This window comes from Mauremys mutica, chromosome 11, assembly GCF_020497125.1.
Source record: "Mauremys mutica isolate MM-2020 ecotype Southern chromosome 11, ASM2049712v1, whole genome shotgun sequence".
In the NCBI taxonomy this organism is placed as follows: Eukaryota; Metazoa; Chordata; order Testudines; family Geoemydidae; genus Mauremys; species Mauremys mutica.
In genome coordinates, this window is record NC_059082.1 from 36,431,345 (window position 1) to 36,454,293 (window position 22,949).

The 22,949-nt window shown below is 43.4% G+C and overlaps 1 protein-coding gene across 15 annotated transcripts in view; it reads right to left on the bottom strand.

The window, feature by feature from the left end:
- PEAK1 (pseudopodium enriched atypical kinase 1) overlaps nt 1-22,949 on the bottom strand; it is a 284,890-nt gene that overhangs the window by 208,539 nt on the left and 53,402 nt on the right. For 8 of the 15 annotated variants that reach the window (XM_044980249.1, XM_044980240.1, XM_044980246.1 and 5 more), the window contains one exon: nt 13,493-13,565. The exons of the other annotated variants lie outside the window; for them this stretch is intronic. The gene's annotated coding sequence lies outside the window, so the exon portion shown is untranslated. The remainder of the gene's footprint in view (nt 1-13,492; nt 13,566-22,949) is intronic. 15 annotated transcript variants of the gene reach the window in all.

Sequence of the window (22,949 nt, forward strand, 5' to 3'; positions counted from 1 at the left end):
ACAGCCCAAGCCCCAGCCGCCTATTCTCTGATTTATTCACATTTTTGGTTATCAATCTGGCCCCCATCCCAATTAGATAGGATAATTGGGATTCCAGTGTACAAAGCCAGCAGCACAAGGGGGACAGGCCCAGCTTCCTCGGCCATGCAGAAGTGCCCCTCCCCCGGCCCAGCTGGAGCTGCTGGGGAGAGGCACCTTTCCCCCAGCCCTGAACTGCTATGGCAAGAGAGGGCTGGGGGGGTGAGGGGGAGAGTCCTCCCTCCCCACCACAGCCCTTGGGCAGCCTGCACCCCAAACCCCTCATTCCTGGCCCCACCCCAGAGTCCACACCCCCAGCCAGAGCCCTCAGCCCCCCTTGCATCCCAACCCTCTGCCCCAGCCATGAGCCCCCTCCCACACTCCAAAGTCCGGTTGACAGCGCAACGGGACTAAGGTCGGCTCTCTCTCTGATGTGACTCCACGCGGCTCCAGGAAGCAACGGCATGCCCTCCCCCTCCTGCGCGTAGGGGCAGCCAGGGAGCCCTGAACGCTGCCCCCACCCCAAGCACCAGCTCTACAGCTCCCATTGGCCGGGAACTGCAGCCAATGGGAGCTGCAGGGGCAGTGCCTGTGGATGGGATAGTGCACAGATCTGCCTGGCTGCGCTTCTGTGTAGGAGCCGGAGGGGGAGACAGTCCACTACTTTCAGGAGCTGCTTGAGGTAAGTGCTGCCCGGAGCCTGCACCCCTGAAGCCCTCTCACACCACAACACTCTGCCCCAGCCCTGAGCCCCCTCCCGCCCTCTGAACCCCTCAATCCCAGCTCAGAGCACCCTCGTCCACCCCAAACCCCAGCACCACCTGAGCCCGCATTCCCAGCCAGAGCCCTCACCCCCCGAACATTCTGCTCCAGCCCAAAGCCCCCTCCCACACCTTGAACCCCTCATTTCTGGCTCTACCCCAGAACCCACACCCCAAAGCCTGTACCCCATCCCACAACCCAGCCTCCTGCCTCAGTACAGAGCCCCCTTCCATACTCCAGAACCCCTCGGCTCCACCCCCCAGCCCAGAGCCCCCTCCTGCACCTGAAACCCCTCATCCCTGGCCCCACTCCAGAGCCCGCACCCCCAGCCGGAGCCCTCACCCCCCCACATCCCAACCCACTGCCTCAGCCCGGTGGCCCCTCCTGCACTCTGAACTCCTTATTTCTGGCTCCACCCCAAGTGAATGCATGAGGGTGGGGAGAGCGAGTGACAGAGGGAGGGGGGATGGAGTGACCAGGGGGCGGGACCTCAGAGCAGTGGCAGGGCAATGGTGTTCAGTTTTGTGTGAGTAGAAAGTTGGCAACCCTATACACATAACAAAATTCGTTCTGCACATGGACGTAAAAAATTAGAGGGAACATTGCCCATAATATGTGGTGCAGTCTATTGCACTCCGTTGCAAATGGACACACTTCCCTTTGCAAAAGACAGCAGCTCAGATCAGTGTAACCCATTGTCTGCTGAACACCAGTCTGCAAGCATACTATCAGAAAGCCTGCCAGGTTTTCAATGGAGACCGATCAGAAGAAGCTTTTTGCAAAGGGAGCTGCTTCCTGGTCACAAGAGCAGAGCTAGATTTTGATGCACATTGCCTGGTCACCCATGCACACAGAGCACTGGGGATGGTGGGAGCGGGTGGGGGGAGCAGAGTGGGGACTAAGCAGCTGCCCTCCAGAGAAGGGGAGCAGAAAAGTCCCCAGCTCAGCGTGGCCAGTGGAGGGATGATTCCCAACACCCTGACTGATTTCCTGCCCTGCAGGGAAGCCGCTTGATCCCCACGCCACTCTCTGCCCCCACCCCCACCCTCCCTGGGGCTACATATGCAGGAGCGCCTGGACAGCATGCACTATCAGGGTGGCAAGTGGGAGCCAGCCCCAAAACTTCCCCACAGCCTCCTGTAGTGGCAGCTCCAGATCCTCCTTGGCGCTGTGCAAAGCTTGCTCGGAGAAGGGAGTAAAACTGACAGGCAGGAGGTGACTGCTGGCTGCCAGGATCTTGGGGGTCATCCTTCTCCCAGCCATGCTGAGCCAGGCACTCTGCTGCTCCTCCTCCCTGCAGGGCAATCACTTTGTCCCACTCTGCTCTCGGTCTGTTGCACTCCAGCCCCAGCTGCCCTCCCTGGGGCTGTGTGTGCAGAGGCACCCGGGCAGCACACACTGTGAGGGTTGTGAGTGGGAGCCAGCCCCAAAACTTCTCCATAGTCTCATGGGTATCCCTTATCCCTGCCTTCTGGGATGCAGCAGGGACAGGGATAAGGTGTCTTCATGGGGTGGGTGGTGCAGCCCACTGCACCCCAAGCCCTGAGGCTGCATTTCACAACTCCACAGCTGGCAGCAGCCAGCTGGGATGTATGTTTTTTCCCTCTGCAACCTACATTTTGTGTCAAACTTCAAAACAGACAAAAATAAATAAAAAAACCAAACAAACTAAAACCTTTTTCTTGAACATCCCATTCTAAAAATTAAGAAACTATTAATATGAAACTTTACAATTAACAGCCCTGGAGACTGATGTCTTAATTATCCTCAGAACAGGTGCACATGGGCATTTTCCTGCTAGTGTGACTCAGCCTACAGGTGGAAAGCCCACTTCTCAGATTAGATGATAATTCAGTATAAAATGTTCTCAAACTGCAGTCATTCTACTGAGACAGCTCCCAAAGGAGCTAATTATGTATTTATGAACTTGTGCTCCTTATAGTCACCTGATTGCCATCAATCGCACCATCATAGTTAGGAAACAGAGTGGGCAGCAGTTTTTTCCCCACAGTGCAACACATTCACAGGGCTAGAATGTCAACATTGGGGCAGGGTCCGCTAGGCACACTGGGATAGGGTTACTTTGACTAGGGTCTGTGCATTGCAGAGTGGACGCCACAGCCTTAGATTCATGCATGAGTCAAAAAATCCTTAATCTAGAGTTAAAATGCAGCGTAGACACTCAAGCCCAGGGTTTTGTGCAGAGCCGTACTGTTCATAGGATGGACCGGAGCAACTGCCCCAGGCCCCACATCTTGGGGGGCCCCATGCTTTGGGATGTGGGGTCCAGGGCAGCCTGGGGGGCTAGCAGCGGGCCTGGCACTGGCAACAGCAAGCGACCCGTCCCCAGCCTGTCCCGCTCCACTGACTCCCAGCATTGCTCAGGGGAGGGGCAGAAGCTGTAAAGAGGTGGGGCGGGAGCTTGGGGGGAGAGGCAGAGCAGTGGTGGGAAGAGGCAGGGCGGGGTCAGAGCAGGGGCAGGGGATTGGGGGAAGGTAGATTGGGAGCAGGGCCTGGGGCAAAGGGGTGGAGTGGAGGCAGGGCCTGACGTGGGGGGGGGGGTGTCCCAAGCTCCGCATCCCCCCAGGGACGGCCCTGGTTCTGTGACACAGGTCAGCTAACTCAAGTCCTACTAATCCTAGGCTTACATTGCTGTGTTGACACACACTTTGGGTATGTCTAGGGAAAGCTCTTTAAAGGGTCTCAGCTTCCTCCAGGAATGAGTGACTCAGCAGACTGCCAAAAGCACTAGGAGACAATGGGAAGAAGCTAAACAAGGAAGGATATGGTTGAGTGCAAAGTGTGTATCAAACACTACCATTTTGATTTGGCAGCATTTTACATGCACTTAGTAAAGGTATAAAAGACTACACAAGGTGCAAAAACAGTGGAAAACCTTTCTGAATACAAGTTCCTTATTGACCCACTACAAATAAAATGATGATTCATAAACCAATCTGGGAAGCAGATTTCTTCACAGAAACTCCTACATGTCCATATGAGATGCTCATTAATATCAAAATCATGTAAACTCACCATAATGATCAAAAAAACCTCAATTACCCAGATTCTTATGATTTTATAATGATTGCAATTCTGTTACATTTCAGTGTCTCTGGAATATAAAGCTTTAATGATGGCCCTTGAAAATTTCTTAGATTTGTTAAAGGGACAGTCCTCCCAACTACTAATGTGCTGTTAGTGTCTGAAGTTTCATTTCCACAGACAGCTTAAAGTGAACTGCGTCATGGTAAATGTGTGTCTGAAATATCCTCATTGGTTCTCACAGGGCAACCTTCAGGCTTGTCTTCACTAACGGGGTAAGTCGACCTAAATTACGCTACTCCAGCTATGTGAATAGCTCAAGGTAGCTTAGGTTGACTTACTCTGGTGTCCCCACTGCGCTGCACTGATGGGCGACACTCTCCGATCAACTTCCCCTTACTCTTCTCGGAGAGCTGGAGTACCAGGGTCAACCGGAGAGCGCTCTGCCATTGATTTAGCAGGTCTTCACTAGACCCACTAAATCGATCCCTGCTGTATCGATTGCAGCAGCATCGATCTTACCATAATGGAGACAAGCCTGTTCACAAAGGAGCATGAGGTCTAGCTTAATGAAGATGGAACAAATCTGTTAGAGGCTGTCTTCGCAAAACTCATTTCGTATAGGCAAGAAACCGATTTTTCTGAATGAAGCATTTGGATACCAATCACTCAGAAAAATAATTTCATTTTAACCCTCCCTGTTATGTATGTGCCTTGACAGCAATTCAAAATTAAGTGATTCTAAGGTTGTGCTCTATCATGGACTTAAAAATGGGGCATAAATCCCTGCTTTTCTCTAAAAATTCCCCTTTTGGTGTGGAATTTCACAAAGGGTTTTAAGATTCTTTATATTTCCTATGTAGTTTTGTTATGGTTTCTTTTTATAATTTATATATATATTTTAACAGTAAGGATTTGAAATTTTCTACAGGCAGAAAGTAAAATTGACATGAGCCTTCCAAACAGACAGGGGGGGAGCCATGATTTTGAACTTCCCACACAGACAATAGAGGCTTTTTACCCAACAGAACTGAAATTTTCTCATGGAAAACTTTGTTTTTGCAAAAAGGGCATTTTTCATCAGAAAATCGTTCTGCCAAAAAAAAATTATACCCAAATGTGTAATTGTACTGGTAAATGTTAGTCTCTGAACAAGATAACTCTAGCTCACTAAACACTTCTTCCATTTAAAGGAAAAGAGGTTGTTCAGTTTATGTCCTTTGTTATTTTTAGGCAACTAGTTGTTTACATTTAAATGTGGTTACTAAAAAGTGTCTCCTGCATCTCTCTGAATAAAGTAGAAACTGAGGAGGCAGATTTCTCCTACTCATTTTGCACCAGCCCATTGGTGCTGCTTCTCTCCACTTAGATGTTCATCCTATTTATCCAGATTTGTGGATGAACTTACAGAAACAGAGTTTACACTGGTAGCACTGATAGTACTTTAAGACCAAATCTTGCCACAGTAACACTGAGCTTTGTGAACACTTATGTAACTTTAAGGTTATCCTTAATGTTTTCACACAAAAAAATTGTGATTAACTGGTGGAATCTATCTGGATAAGTATTTCTCTCTCCACACATAATTTAAACACTATTTCTATATATGGGTCTTCCGCTCACAACCAAAATCAGTGCTTTCCTAATATCCATATGTAACAGGATTATTGAAAGACTTTTCTTTGGAGGATAGCAATCTTTCTTGGGGGCTTTCGCCTGTCACGTTGGAGATTTAATTTAGAACACAAGCAAATCTGCAATGGTTTGACTGTATCTGCTTTGTCTGCTGTGAAAGTTGCTGCATGAAGCGAAGTAATCAAGTCCACACTTTCTTAGGGCTTGGCTACACTTGAAAGTTGCAGCGCTGGGAGTTACAGCGCTGGTCATGCAGCTGTGCAGGAACAGCGCTGGTGTGTGGCCACACTCACAGCTACCAGCGCTGGTGTGTGGCCACATTTGCAGCATTTACAGCGCTGTTGGGAGTGCTGCATTATGGGCAGCTATCCCAGCATTCAAGTGGCAACAACGTGCTTTTCAAAAGAGGGGGGTGGAGGGTGGTGTACTGTGACAGGGAGCGGGGAAGATAGAGAGAGTGGATTTTTGGAGCCAACACTGTGTGTTAGCTTCCTGGATTGAAAAATCACAAAATGTTCGCGAACCCTTAGTCTTAATTGCAAACAGCCTGCATCCAACGCTGTTTCTCTGTCAAGCAAACATTCACTCCCTGCCTCTCATTTGATCGTTCACAGCCAGGTACAGATAGCTCCTGTTTGCTGTGATCAGTGTTTGTTTTTTTAGATAAGCAGTTCAACGGAGCTCCGATCGGAGTTCACAACAAAACAAAGAGAGGCTGCATAACAAAACAAAGAGTAATTTAGTTAAAAGCATTCTGGGATATCTCCTTATTCCCTGGAGGCCAATAAAAGCGCTGGTGTGTGTCCACACTTGATGAGCAGCGCTGGATCACCAGCGCTGCAATCACTACACCCCAACCTGACCAGGTGTACAGCCAGCGCTGCAGCCAGGGAGTTGCAGCGCTGGATGTGCCTTGCAGGTGTGGACGGTTACTAATTGCAGCGCTGTAAAGCCTCTACCAGCGCTGCAACTTGCAAGTGTAGCCAAGCCCTCAGTAAGTAAAAGGGTAAGTCAAGTCTCTTTGTAAATGGCACTAGTATTTTTAACTTCTTTAAACCCCAGAACCTCTCAATCTTTATATAAATGCATGTATATCTTTATATGCTTTTAACCTTTTCTCTAAAAGAAAGCACAGAAATCAAACAGGAAGAGTACTGAGACATGCACTTATGAAAGTGTAAATCAAACTTAGGAATGGTAAAAAAAAATGTAATCATTTAAGGCTTCTTTTGAGCTCAATTGGGCAATATCACTTTTGCATTCTAATGAGTATACTAAAAGAGAATGCCAGAAGCCAAACATGCCCCTGTCTTTTGAATGAGCTATATGCATCTCTGCACAAAATCTCTCTTACCAAATTTAAAGACTGTTTGCCAATTCATATGCAGAATCCACCAACATTATTTGCAGGGATACTGAATTCATGTTATGCTCAGAACTAAAAGATTTGATTCCGGATGGCTGGGGGGCAGATTTTTTTACTTTACCAAAAAAAGCCAATAAACTCAGCGCATCCCTGGTCCCCCCAAACTTTGAATATATTAATCCCTTTTTCTTTTGGTTGTTCCAATTCTTATGTAACAGTGTCATTTCCTGAACTCAAATCTCCAAGAATAAACCCGTAAGGCTGAACAATACCATATTAAGCTTTTCGGATCACTCCCTCATTATTCAATGACTTTAACAGAGTTTTCCATTTATAAAGAGGGTATAATGTATCAGATTAAGTATCATTTTATGAGTATTAGTGAAAGACTCAAAAGCAGTATTGCAGTCAGGGTTCTGGTTCCATGGAAGTGTGAGGATGATGAATGCCTCAAAACATGTTTTCATAACCTAATATAGTCAGCAAAATATTAATCACAGTACAGAGCAATAATTTTACCTGGTTATGTATGTATTTGTGGGGAGGAAGGGTTATGGAAACTTTATACAGCGCATTTGAAAAAAGAAGTAGATATTATTTAGAAAGTGTCTTTCTTCTTTCTGTGCAGCACTACATCTTGTTCCAAGTGTCCAAAATACAGATTTATTCAGCCATGTAACCTGTGGTTTAATAATTACTCTAGCCTAGTACAGGAATGAAATGATGATACTTTATTAATCAGAATTGTTCTATTTTTTTTTAAACTGATGGTAGGTAGCCCCTTCTTGACTGGAGCTCCTACTTATAAACAGCCAGACCAAATGCTCAATGCATCTGTCTGATTATTATCTATGCTCAAGCCCATGCACCTACCTAGCATTTTGCCAGCTCACAAGTTAATTTTCTATGTATTAGAAATAATCTAAATTGTGCAGGCCATGTATGAAAGGTAAAAACATAGAAGATTAGCTATTGCTGACAATCAGGCAATCTGTGAACATAAATCAAACAACAAGGTGTGTCAGTCAGTACACCAACTCTTGAAGTTACCAAGAGTACCACAAAATATGCATCTCTTCTTTTAAGGGCAACTGCTACATGGTACCCTATTTTATTTGATTTATAGGCATTTTATGACAACTCACTCACCTCCATAATATTTGGAATCTCTAAAGCCAAGTAGTCAGAGAAGCATGAAGAGTTACTCCTCACTAGAACAAGGCTGCTGCAAAAACGGAGATTTTGCATCACAAGCATTGGTTCTCTGCAGCTGCAGACTTGCTGAACTGCAGAAAAAGCTTTCACAGCCAAACAAAACAAGTCTGATTTTTGGTGCAAACCTCAAGTTAATTTAGAGAGAGGAAAGCACACTTTCTAACAGGGCCGGCTCCAGGTACCAGCCGACCAAGCACGTGCTTGGGGCAGCACCTCGTAAGGGGCAGGCAATCTTGGTTTGGTGGGGCGTTCGCGGGTTGGTTTGTGTGTTTTCTTTTTGGTTCAGCGGGGCGGCGCTCAGGGGGGGTGTTTTTGGTTCGGCGGGGCAGCACTGGGTTTTTTTTTGTTGTTTTTGGTTCAGAGGGGCGGCGCGCAGGGTTTTTTCTCTTGTTATTGTTGTTTTTGGTTCGGTGCTTTTTTTTTTTTTTTTGCTTGTGGCAGCAAAAAAATTAGAGCCGGCCCTGCTTTCTAAACAAACCTTTCAAGCAAAATTTGGAAATGACTTGACTTGATTATATCTTACAAACAAAATGTGTACAAAGAATGAAAAAGAAATCCCAAACACTAACAAAATATGACAGAACAGAAAGAATCTCTTACTGATTTTATCAGTGGGAAGTTGACATTTTAAACAAACCACTCAGGGTTTCTGAAATTCTAACCCCGGACTTTACAAATGGTTTTAAAGAATATTTGAAGTATTAGGAATTCCCAGATCATGCACAAAAAACAATGACAACCAACGTGAATTTACTGCTAACATTTATTATGCTTTTTTTTAAGTCACTTTTAATATTATCTGTTCCATGTTTTCAAGTGTTTTGTATTTTAATTGATGATGTAGTACCCCAAGTACATTTAAGGGCACTTAGTAGATAAAATGTTATATGAAGAAAATGACTATGCACGGAGGTTAATGTATTCAATACATATCCAACACTAGTCTTTTTAAATTGGTAACTGAATAATCAGTTCATATAATCTTGGTTAGCAAAATAACACTACTTCCTTTGGTCTAATGTCAAAATCCTCACTTATGTGACCACTGGAATCATACCAGCCATACAGCCAAAAGGATGATTGACCATCATCCTCTAATAATGTTAAATCCTTAAATACAGCAGATAAATAGAGCAGTCTGAACTCTGATTACTCAGGGAAGCAGTTGTTGCAGTTTGGCAGTTCTAGTACCATCATTAAGACCTCAGTTATTACTAATCTGCACCAGATTTTTACCTGCATCAGGTAAGCAGAAATTTGAATTACAGTCCTTCAAGCAATTACTGATCCTACATTAGTGTCCTTTTACTGCCACAACTGAGCATGTACACTAGATGTTTAGGTCAATTTGCCCAAACAAAGGGAAATTTAAAGCTTGGAGAAAAAAAATAACGCTACAACAAACGGAACTGTAGAATACATACATACACACAGACTTCATTTATGTATAAGAGGATATTTTCACCCACTCATTTTAATCTGTGATTGACCTTCACGATGAAAATTTCAGTTTCAAGACAACCACTAAAAGCATTTACTGTTAAAAGCATTTACCAGGTTTAACAGTTTACCTGGAAGCACACACAAAAAAACAACAAAAACCAAAAAACCCCAAAAAGGGTAACCTCAAAGAAAACTCTACAAATAATCTCCAAATTTTGTAATCAGTATTTTGTAAGACAACACATGTTCACTTTAAACATTAACTTTTCTAGAGCCCAACACAAAAAAATTTAGGCCTGAATAACCATGTATGCATGCCTCTCACTCTCTTGTGCACATGGACAAGAGGAAGCCATTATATTGATCCTTGTGCTACCACATCCTGATCTAGCACCTATAGAAATGAAAAGAAAAGATTCCCATTGACCTCCATGGCACTGAATCTGACCCCCAATGCACAAGGTCCAGCAGTGTCTACCTCTGACATCTGAATTAGAGAAGCCAAAAGCAACATAATCTTGCACTACGTCCATATGAGTAAGGAGGAATGATACTGGCAAGGTGAGAAGTCACATTTCCTGCTTTGGCATGCACTCCCCAAGTACTCAGGAGACATTCTGGTTGAGTCACCCAGAATCCCCTGGGGGGTCTGTCCCCAGGATGGAGCCCCTCTGCACCACCACCCTCTTAAAATACACACAGAGGCTCTGGCTGTAAAGGCAAAAATTGAGCACTAACATCCAAATATATATATATATATATATATTTTAATATACACATGCAAGTTAGTTGACAGTCTCTTAAGGAACAGAGGAAGGTTATATTCTTCTATGTTTAAAGATATATAAAACACTAAATATTGCACCTTTTACTAATGATGCTTTATTGCAGTGGCTAATGAAGAATTCCTGCATATTGTACTAGAGAAACATAGTATATACAATATTTAAGGCATCATAACCTTTTAGCATTTTGTTAGCCCCCTTCTTTTCTATGATCTGAAGAGCTTCTTTTGTTTATTATGCCAATGATGAATTCTGAAAATAAGAAAAAAAGGTCAAGAAGTTGTGTTCCTTTCTACCTATAAATTTGAGTTTGGGTAGTTCCAAAGTGATTTAGATGAAGAGCAGATGTAGACAACGACACACGTTGATCATAACTTAACAGGTACCATTTTCAGGTACCTGGTTCTGCAGGATTTCAAAAAACCTTTTTAATCTTCTAGTGGATGCCTTACCATATGTTTGCCTCTTTCCTTATACCCATTATATAAGCCAGGAGAATAAGCCAGTTGAGAGTACTCTCAATTAAATAATCTTTTATCTTAAAAGTCTTCCTGAGTAGATGAGACTTGGTCTAGGTCAGGACTTTGTGGACAAGAAGAAAAAAAAAAGATGACAGACTATGACAATGATCAAATTGAAGATCTTTACAATCAGCTCCAAGACATCATTGATAAGGTACACAAGAAAGAGATCTTGATTGTACAAGGAGATTGGAATGCTAAAGTGGATACTGATGCACAGGCAGATTGGTGAGATTATTGTGGCCCTTTCTGTAATGAGATAACCAATGAGAGGGGATTGAGACTTTTGGAGTTTGCCAGCTACAACAACCTGGTTCTTGCAAACACATTAGGAGCACATAAAGCATCCAGATGATCAAAAAGGCACGCACCTAATGGTCTACATCACAGCCAGATCGACTACGTCATGGTACAAAACCGATTTCGTTCTGGGATTAACAGAGCTAAAACAAGGAGTTTCCCCGGTGCTGATATTGGAAGTGACCACAATTTTGATGCTAAATTTTTGGCTGCGGCTAAGAAAAATTGCCAGGCCAAAGTTCACCAGAACCAAGTTTGACTTAGAAAGACTCAGAGACCGAAACATTGCAGAGTCATTCCAAGCAATGATCGGCAGAAAATTTGCCCCGCTGCTTGCTCTACAGGAAGACGTAGAAACAATGACCAACAATTTCAACGCTGTAATGAATGAGGCGGCAATGAACATCCTTGGGAAACATCGTAAGAAGACAAAACTATGGGTCACAATTGAAATACTACAAATGTGTGACATTAGAAGAGAACTTAAGAGAGACAAGGACAGCACTGAGGGAGCTGATAAATACAGAGCGATTGCCAGAAAGATCAAGAAAGGAATGAAGGTGGCCAAGAAGATACAGATTGAAAAACAGTGCTCTAAAATTGAAGAGTGTATCAATAATAAAAATAGCAAACAAGCCTTCCAGGTTGTAAAAGATCTGAAGAAGAAAAGATCGACCAAAGCTAATGCAATTCAAGACAAAGAAGGGAAAAGTCTTACCAAAGAAATGGACATCATCAATAGGTGGACAAACTACTGCTCTGGTCTATACAACCACCAGACAAATGGAGATCCTAGTGTCTTAGACAGCACAGATTCAACGGAGGAGGATGACTTTCCAATACTATGTGAACAAGTGGAGATAGCTGTCAAATCACTCAAGAATGGAAAGGCTACAGGTATTGACAACATCCCAGCCAAATTGATGAAATTCAGAGGAGAAACAGTAATAGATGTACTCAGGAAGATCTGCATCAAGATCTGGCAGACTTGTGAGTGGCCCCCCACATGGACACAATCACTAATCATCACTCTGCCAAAGAAAGGCAACCTGCAATTGTGTCAAAATTACCAGACCATAAGCTTAATTAGCCATCCCAGCAAAGGGATGTTGAAAGTCATACTGAACAGATTGAAGCCATAAGCAGACAATATCATCACTGAAGAACAGGCTGGCTTTCGTGCTGGAATAAGTACCACAGAACAGATTTTCAACCTTCGTGTTCTGTGTGAGAAGTACTTACACCACCAGCAGTACATCTACCACGTCTGTCAAAAGCCTTCTTGAAGTCAACAAAGAGTATGGAATAAAACTTCTTCCTGGTTGCCCAGAGAGCACAATGTTGGTTGTAAGCTTATTCTTACCATTAAACAACTGTATGCCAAGGCCAGCAGTGCAGTTCTCGTCAATTGCACAATGGGAGAGTGGTTTCACACCACTGTTGGAGTCCAGCAAGGCTGCCTTCTTTTGCCCACACTGTTCAACATCTACTTGGAGTGCATAATGACTGATGCTCTAGAAGATCATATATGCACAGTCAGCATTGGGGGGTGAACAATCTCAAATCTTTGGTTTGCTGATGACATTGATGGCCTGGCAGGTGGCAAAGATGAACTTGTCAACCTTGCGAAACGATTGGATGAAACCTCCACAAAATATGGCATGGAAATCAGTGCAGAGAAAACCAAGCTGATGACAAACAAACGTGATGGGATCAGCTCACATATCGCTGTCAGTGGACAAGAGCTGGAGACAGTGAAACAGTTCAAGTACTTGGGGGCAATCATCACTGATGAAGGGTCAAAGGTAGAAATTCGGGAGAAAACGGCGCAAACAGCAGCAGCAGTGGCAAAGCTAAAGACAATTTGGAGGAATAAGAACATCTCCCTGGAGTCCAAACTGAAACGGCTGCACACATTGATCATCTCCATTTTTCTGTATGCATAGAAGACATGAACCCTTATGGCAGAACTTGAACGGAAAATACAGGTAGTAGAGATGAGATGCTTCCGTAAACAGGGGAATCTACTTCGATCATATCACTAATGAAGAGGTCCGCAACATCATCACCCAATGTGCTGAGTCATATGAAGACCTCCTGACAACCGTGAAGAAGCACAAACTGAAGTGGTGTGGCCACATGACAGGATCGTCTGGCCTATCCAAGATCATCCTCCAAGGGACAATACAGGGGAAGAGGAGAAGAGGTAGACAGAAGAAGAGATGGATTGACAAGAGTAGACAGGAATGGACTTTGTGGAGATTCAAGCACTGACACACAATCATTACGGGTGGAGACAATTGGTTGATTGCTCATCATTGACGGTGCCCCAACGACCAATGCAGTTATGGGAGTGATGATTACGATGATGATGAATTGCATAGGGCAATGAAAGAAGTTACCTTGGCAACAGCTTGTCTCAGGAATCCATGGTAACAAGCAGACTCACTTTTCAGGCTCAGATTGGATAGTTCCCTGAACAAAACCCAAAAATCAAACTGTTAATATTTCAAGGAGAGTGTCAATTGGGAAAACAGTAAACAGGGTTCAGCATTTTCATTTTCTGAACTATCAAGGAAGGTGAAGGATGAAACTGAATTGTCACTTCCCTAATCTTGGGCAGGTCATTCTTCACAATCATTTCACTGCTAGTCCTAAATTATTCCACTAGAATCAATAGAAAGCCAGAATTACTTGGCCCTCTATGTTTGAAAACAGTCAAGAGGTTAATGGTAAGCCCATATTGTTTTTCTTCCACATCAGGTATCATGAGCCCATAAAAGGTGTTAATAATCAAGAAATTGTGAGAACCATAAGATGAAACCCTGCACTAATTAGAGGGGAAGCATATTAAGACAGGTTTTGCTATATTTCTATTTTTATATTAAGCAAGCTGTAAAGTGCTCTATAGCAGGTAGAGTATATCAGTCTGGGAAGGAAGGAAGGAAGGAAGGAAAAAAAGAAAGAAGGTTTTTGTTTAATTACTAGACCTTTTCCCATTACATTAAGACATTTAATCAAGATCTCTCTCTCTAGATAGATATAGATATAAATGCATTCTAATTTCTTTTGTTAATATGTGTAAAATATCTTCACTGCCTCAAAGAATGAAATTACTAATAAATGCTGCTAGAATTACCATAATGTATACCATTAATTGGACACCATTAAATTAGGTTTGAATAAAGACTGGGAGTGGATGGGCCATTACACAAAGTAAAACTATCTTCCCCCTCCCCGCCCTCACAGTTCTTTATATCTCCTTGTCAAGTGCTGGAAATGGGCCATTTTCATTACCACTACAAACAGTTCTTTTTCTCTCCTGCTGACAACAGCTCACCCTAACTGATCACTCTCCTTATAATGTGTATGGTAATACCCATTGTGTGTGTGTGTGTGTGTGTGTGTGTGTGTGTGTGTGTGTGTGTGTGTGTGTGTGTGTGTGTGATCTATATTCCTACTGTATTTTCCACTACATGCATCCGATGAAGTGAGCTGTAGCCCACGAAAGCTTATGCTACAATAAATTTGTTAGTCTCTAAGGTGCCACAAGTACTCCTCTTCATGATGTGGGGGGGGGGATTGTTTCAATGAGAAATTATGGATGAGCAATCAGAACAGTCAGTGCTTACATCTATTCTGATTTTCAGTAATAATGTAAAAGTAACATAAGGCTAAAAATCCCCCTCAAATTACAACTCTGCCTATGAAAATTAGACATTTCAAATGTGAAAAGAGAAAGATGATTAGAATTAGAGGAAGGGTAATGTGGCTGGGAAGAAGAAAGTTTATGCAAAGAGGACAGGGTCCATAATCAATTCCCTTGACAAGCTTTCCTTGTAATTATTTAAGGTAGAATATGATGAATGACTGCAAGTGCAAATATAGTCCAGTAGCCACTTATCTGGCAGTTTATCATAAAAAAACAACTCATATTTCCTTTACAGCGTCCCACAAAGAGAAAACTATTTTAAAATATTGAAGAATGGCAAAGAATTTTTTCAAACAGCAAGAGTGAAATGGCATTTCCAGAACTGAGACATCACAAGATCCTTTGAACACAACAAACTCCTGCCCACGTATTCCATAAAAAAGCAGATTTCTTCTAGCATTCTTTAGCAACATTTAATTACAAAATCATATGGTCAGCCCCCATTTAAAGGAAAGAATGAATGTAATGGGTCTTTAAGAGAACAACGATCTTTGTAAAGTGGGAAGGATGTTGTTTTATTTTTGTTTTTTAAAGTGGGTGTGGAGAGCATAGGAGAGCAAAAGCTTCCAGTTGCCAGGCCCCCAATCCTGTTGTCTATGTCCATCTCCAGATCTCCCCAATAATCTCTGTTATAGCAGAAACTAATGGTGCATATCTCGTGTGTTTACTGCAGCCTGTGTGGTCCAATTAGAACAGTGCAGAGGTGTTTGTTATTTTAAAACTGGAACAGAGAAAGGTCATTTCATTTAAGGAAGCTGCAGAAATCTTGGAATATTTCAGAGATCTGTATTTGTGCAGGGAGATTAGGGTTTTGTGGACTAGCTTCTTTTGGGCAGAGGAAGACTGCTAATATTTTTGTTGGATTATATTTTCAATTATTTGCCAAGACTGCCTACATCCTGGGATAGATATTCTATTGTTTAAATGTTGAAATCAAAATAAATACGTAAATAAATAGTAAAATTCTGGAATTCATGCAGCATGGATCAGATTTTAATGTAGCAGTTCAACAGTGAAAATCATTAAATGAGAAGAAATGGTGCATTGTTTGGGAAAAACAAGGCATCAATACCACTGACATTAGCAAGCTAGACATCCATTATTTCAGATCTCTGACATTTCTAACAAATAGAAGTACTCAGACTTTGGCATTTTCTGGTTTGTCTCAGCTCACCTATGTCAAAATACATTATTTCACTAGGTCTCAGCAAATCCTGAAATGAATTTAATTTTGGTGCGGTCTCAGATTTCATTTTATGTTATGATTTTATTCTGTTATTTGGAGTGCACTAATGTAATTTGAGTATAAGCAGCTATGGTTTATATATATATTTTCCTCTACTTGCAAAAATAAGTTTTGTTTTAAAAGCATGACTGTACTGAGACGCTCTACAACAAAGTTCACAGGAAGCTCACAATCTGAATAAATCCCTGAATAATTAAACTACAATATTCCTCTTAAATGAAGTCATTTAATCCTGATTTGTTATTTTTACATCTTTTTGGTTTAATCCAAAATGAAAGCACCAGAAGCATATATACATTGTTTATGGGGCAGAAAGGACAGAGAAGGTGTAAAGAAATTAGAGTTGTTGGGGGATAATTAGGTCTAATAGTAACATGACAACTGGTATTTGTCACATCACAACAAACAAATGTGAACCAGTAATTGAGATGATGAAGGAATGTTTTCTCAGCTACCCAGGAAGGCCTTCCATTGTTTTGAAAAGGTGTGAGTCATTAAATCTAGCATGTACAAGTTGGACTTCCAATAACTATAAATACCTGACATACCGTCAAGGGCTCTCTGGAATGGAAGAATGGAAATCTATAGGTACTTTCTCAAAATTACAGAAGCATGAAGCCATGCATCATTTTACAGATTCTGATTTGTTATGTTTAGACTCTTATGAATTGCATTACTCAAGCATGAACAGTTATAACCTTGAAAGGGTCTGCTTACTTGCTTCTGACAGTCTGAAAAGCAAAGCAGCTATTTGGGATAAAGGATGATAGATGCAGAGAACCTGATGGCACACTAATGTGATGCAACGTTCTCTTACATCTGAATTTCTTACTTATCACAGCCATTGAGTGAAATTAGTTTTGTGATGCCAGTCAAGAAACTCCTGGGCAACAGTTCTTTGTCATAAAAACAAACACCATTTTCGATCTGTTTGATTTTGTTTGCTTGTTAGAGCCCAGCACTGAAGCAGTAGGAAGTGCTTTACAATAAAAAACAATAGGGCAAGATGACAGTAACCATAAGATCCTCCAGACTCTGACACATTCAAGTTCTCTTTGTTTAGATACCTAATGTAATTTATGGGTCCAAGAAACAAGGGATGAAATCCTGGTCCCACTGAAGTCAATGATAAAACTTCCATAGAATTCAATGGGACAAGAATGTCAATGGGAGCAGTCACTCTAATCTATTTGACAAATGATAAAAGGTGTAGCAAGTTAGTTAGATGACCTCAGCCTAATAATCCCTTGGACATCTAGCAATTAGCACTTTTCTTATAACGAAATGTCACTATATTCACCAAAATAAACTATCACTCAAAGAAGTGGAGATTTAAGGTAAACGTACATTTAAAAAACCTTCAAGAAACAGATCAAGCTGAAAAAGCTTGTAACTCCTACATAGTGTTTCTAGAGAAAGTACGCTTACTCCACATGGCGTGCTCTCAGAATAACCTTGTAACCATCTCCTCTTGATAAAGGGAGTTCTGGGGAATCACAGATGACTATACAGTGGGTAGGATGTGAAAGTCTCTCACATGACAATACATAGAATGACCTAACTTCCTTAACTATCCAGGTGCAAAGGCAGAATATTGTCACATAACCCACTCAGGTCACTCTTTAAGGAAACAGACTGGTGCAGAGATCGGCAAGCATGGTTAACATGTTCAGTCCTGAGGATTGGCATTTAAAAGAATTTCACATTCAGAGGAAGCAGAAAATCCTCAATGTTTTTAATTAGGGGCAACATGTCCCTATACAACACAGACAATTCACAAAAAGAATCTCCAGACCACAGGGGTTTGCACTAACACACACAACATTACCAGTTATCGTAAAAAACTAGTTAAAACTCCAGTTATTAACTCCACAAAACCAGGTGGATGGATGCTTCCTTGCAACTGAAAGTTGCCTGCATATACATTCTATTATAGTTTATGTTCTTCAGCAACTACCACTATCCAACTAAGCAATCAAAACATTGACAAGGATGTCATATTAGCTCTGACCTTCTAGGCTTAGGGTATTTGGATTAGTTTAACCATGTAATAAAAAATTTGCCCAGTGTGCATACAATTCAAGAAGTTGGGATTTTCACTAATATGACACATTTTAAAAAGAAGGCAAGGATACTCACTCATTAACAATATTTTAACTTACACTTACTCACAATGCAAACTCTGAAAAACAAAAAAAGTAAGACAGTCACAACCTAACACACCAATTTCCAAGCAAAAGCTCATTATCCTGACACTCACCATAGCAATACAAAAAATACCCTCTTCAAATGTTTACGATAAAGCTAAGTATTAATCCTAAAATCTGTAATAGTTTTATTAATGTTTTCTACTAGTTCATATAGTTTCAGCTTTGGAAATCATCTTCTGGGGTCAGAGGATGTTGCTGCAATGCAAGTCTGAAGGTGAGTTAGCAGGGTGAGGACGAAAACCTGAGCAGTCTCCACTGTGCTGAAATGAGCAGGTCTGATCCATGATTATTAGTAATGTCCAGACAAGATGCTCCATTATGAGAAATAAAAGTTCCAGATAAAAGTTTTTGGGGAATGATTTTTGTACCATATTTTTAACCATATTTGCAGCAGAGCCTTGATCATATTAGCACTTACATTCCAGCTAATACTATTAGAGCTGCACACACGGTTTCAAAAATTTAAAAAAAAAAAAAAGTAGGGCAGATAGTTTTTTGGAAGGGTGAAGGGAACGTGGGGTGAACCAAAAGTAAACACCAGAGACTTTTACGGATTGGCTTGAATTTGATTTTACAGTAGTGTGTTACAGATGTAACTCCATTGTCTTCAATTAAATTATTTCAGATTAACATTGAAGTGACAGCAGAACAGGCCCTATATGTACAAGTCTGATGCTTTCTGGGATCTTTAGCAGTCTCGTATTAAAAAAGTGCAAACAAGTTTAAACACACAGCTTTTAGAAAGGCTCCATAGATAAGACTCCTTTACATTTACAAGAACAAATGGATATAAACTGGCCATCAGAAAGTTTAGACTTGAAATTAGACAAAGGTTTCTAATCATCAGAGAGGAGTGAAGTTCTGGAACAGCCTTCCAAGGGGAGCCGTGGGGGCTTGAAGACTAAGCTTGATAAGTTTATGGAGGGAATGGTATGATAGGATAGCCTAATTTTGGCAATTAATTGATCTTTGACTATTAGTGGTAAATATGCCCAATGGTCTGTGATGGGACGTTAGAAGGAGTAGGATCTGAGTTACTAAAGAGAATTCTTTCCTGGGTGTCTGGCTGGTGAGTCTTGCCCACATGCTCAGCGTTTCGCTGATTGTCATATTTGGGATTAGGAAGGAATTTTCCAACAGGGCAGATTGGCAGAGGCCCTGGGGGGGGTCTTCGCCTTCCTCTGGAGTGTGGGGCACGGAGGATTCCCTGCACCTTGAAGTCTTTAAACCAGAGGTGGGCAAACTACAGCCCGCGGGCTACATCCGGCCTGCGGGACCGTTCTCCTCGGCCCCTGAGCTCCTGGCCCTGGAGGCTAGCCCCTGGCCCCTCCCTTGCTGTTCCCCCTCCCCTGCAGCCTCAGTTCGCTGTGCCACCAGTGTAATGCTCTGGGCGGTGAGCTCTTGGGGCAGCACAGCTGCAGTGCCCGGCCTGACCCGGTGCTCTGTGCTGCTCGGCTGGCTCCAGCCGGGCGGCGCAGCTGCCTGTCATGGTGCAGCGGCGCCGCCAGCCACCGGTGCTCCAGGCAGCGCAGTGAGGGTGCAGGGAGTGGGGGTTGGATAGAGGGCACGGGAGTTCAGGGGGTGGTCAGGGGCCAGGGGTGAGGATAGGGGTCGGTGTGGTCAGAGGGCAGGGAACAGGGGGGTTGAATGGGGGAAGGGATTCTGTGGGCGGTCAGGGAGAAGAGGTGGTTGGATGGGGCAGGGGTCCCGCGGGCGGAAGTCAGGAAGGAGAGGGGGATTTGGAGGGGGCGGCAGGGGGCAGTTAGAGGCCGGGGGCCCGGGGGCAGTGAGTGGGGGGTGGGTGGATGGGGCAGGAGTCCCAAGGGGCCGTCAGGGGCGAGAAGTGTGGGGGGGGAGTCGGATGTGGGTGGGGACTGGGCCACGCCTGCCTGTTTGGGGAGGCACAGCCTCCCCTAACCAGCCCTCCATACAATTTCCGAAACCGGATGCAGCCCTCAGGCCAAAAAGTTTGCCTGCCCCTGCTTTAAACCATGATTTGAGGACTTCAATAGCTCAGACATAGGTTAGGGGTTTATTACAAGAGTGGGTGGGTGAATTTCTGTGGCCTGCGTTGTGCAGGAGGTCAGACTAGACAATCATAATGGTCCCTTCTGACCTTAAAGTCTACGACTCCATGACATTTTCAACAATATAATGGGCCCTTCCTCCAGTTCCCAATGCGTGAGGTTATACAGAATCATAGAATCACAGAATATCAGGAAGGCACCTCAGGAGGTCATCTAGTCCAACTCCCTGCTCAAAGCAAGACAAATCCCCAAATCGCCCCCTCAAGGATTGAACTCACAACCCTGGGTTTAGAGTTAATATATATGGGGGAACACTGTTAAGAACAGGACCAGGTCAAAACTGAATAGAGTCCCTAGTGAAATTATTTATGTAACTGTCAAGTGAGGATGGGAAGAAAGAAGGTACTATATTAATAAGAAGGATTTGACAAATCTAAATTTTTAATTTTGCAGTGGAATCTTTAGCTGTGAACAAAGGAGTCACCATCTCTATCTAGAAAAGTTACTTTTTGACTCAGGCTTCAGGAACGGATACTGAGTTGGTTTAAGACTTGACATAATTAGCTAAGGTATGGCAGAATATATGCTTTGAAAGAGTGTTGCAGCATGACCCTTACATAGATTGACCAATTTAAAGGTCTGTGTATGGTATTCCTTTCCCAGCTAAGCTTGCAGTGAGGGTATTTGGGATAAAAAAAAAATCATGTCACTGTATTGTTTTTACTGTTCTTATTTTTGTGCTTTTTTGTATTTCAAAAACAAAACATTTTTGTTTACTATGAAAATGTGGTAATTTTATATAAAGCAATTAAAACTGCCACGAGCAGCATAATCACCTTCACTAAGGTGAGCAGACAAGAGGGACAAAGACAAAGGCCATGCTGGGCTCTTGTAAGCACAATGAAAGCAAGACTATCTAGTATTTTAGATTTCTTTAAACTATACTTTTATTGCATTAAGTAATTTCCTTTCATTTTTAAAACTCTTTTCAAGACATCCGGATTTTGCAAAAAGCCCTTGCAAAAGTTTAACTAGACATTTTGCTTTATATACTAAGGTTAAATGAAGTGATCCATTGAACCTCTTGCTCCTTTGATTAAGAGTTCCTGGAACACCCGAGCCTGACAGCCAGGAATATTACAATCTGCATTTAATTAGGGCTATAGCACCTAGGGTAGTTTGTTACAATGGAAAGCTACAAGAAAAATAATGTAAAATCCTTTCCCTTGCTGAAAAGGATAATTCATTTTTAGTTCTAGTATTCACTGTAGGCTTGTAGCAATATCATGTCTTATATCACAGTATTTTCAGAAAGCCAATACCTCCCCATACACGTTTGTTATAAAAAGAAAACCATAAAAAAAAAACCTAGAAGACAAATGCAAAAACCTTCAACTTCATAGTTACAGAGCAAATAATAAAAAAAACCAAACCACAAGAATGTTCTTATCACCAAACGTTCCTATAAAAAGGACATCTGGACTGCAGTGTGAACACGGCAACCTTTGCAACTACAGTATAATTATCTTGTCAATATGCTTGCATGCGGTCTCTAGACCAGTGGTAATGAGCCTGTTTCTCAGACAGTCAAGAAGTAACATTTACAGAAATGGATACCACAGCTTATTTCCCCTCCTCTTAAAAACAGTAAATAGATGGCAGAGATACAACTCCGGCTCTGCTGAAGCCCTATGTAGTTTGTCTGCTTTTGGGATGCTGTCCAAATGACTGAACAGTCCAAGCAGTTACTGATGAAATTGAAAGTTCCATTTGCAACAGATTTCATATAGTAGTGCATTCCATATGGCAACAGTAGAAAAGGGTAGGTAGGGCTACACTTAAAATGCTGCTGCAGCTGTGCCGCTGTAGACACTACAGCAACAGCAGGGGAATCTCCTGTTGCTGTAGATTGGGGTGGGCAAACTTTTTGGGCCGAGGGCCACATCTGAGTGGGGAAATTGTATGCAAGGGCAGGGCAGGGGGTTGGGGTGCGGGAGGAAGTGTGGGGTGCGGGAGTGGGTGCGGTGTGCGGGAAGAGGCTCAGGGCAAGGGATTGGGACAGAGGAGAGGTGCAGGGTGTATGGGGGGCTCAGGACAGGGAGTTGGGGTGCAGGAGGGGTGCAGGGTGTAGGAGGGGGCTTAGGGCAGGGAGTTAGGGGCTGGGGTGCAGGCGGGGTTTGGGCTCCAGCCCAGCGCTGCTTACCTAAAGTGGCTCTGGGGTGGCAGCGGCACGCACCAGGGCAAGGGCAGGCTCCCTGCATGCCTGCCCTGGCCCCACGCCGTGCCGCTCCAGGAAGCGCTGTGGCCCCGGGGGGGGGGCAGGGATGGAGGGCTCCGCACGCGCTGCCCTGGCCACGCCTCCAGGTACCTCCCCCAAAGCTCCCACTGGCAGCAGTTCCCCGTTCCCGGCCAATAGGAGCTGCAGGGGGCAGAGCCTGGAGGCAAGGGCAACGCACAAAGCCCTCTGCCTCTCCGCCTGGGGGCTGCAGGGAAGTGGTGCCAGCCGCTTCGGAAAGTGGCGCGGGGCCCACAGCGCCGCGGGGGGCAATCCCACAGGCTGGATCCAAAGCCCAGAGGGGCTGTAGTCAGGGCCAGCTCCAGGCACCAGCTGAGCAAGCTGGTGCTTGGGGCGGCAGACTCTAGGGGGCGGCAGACTCTAGGGGG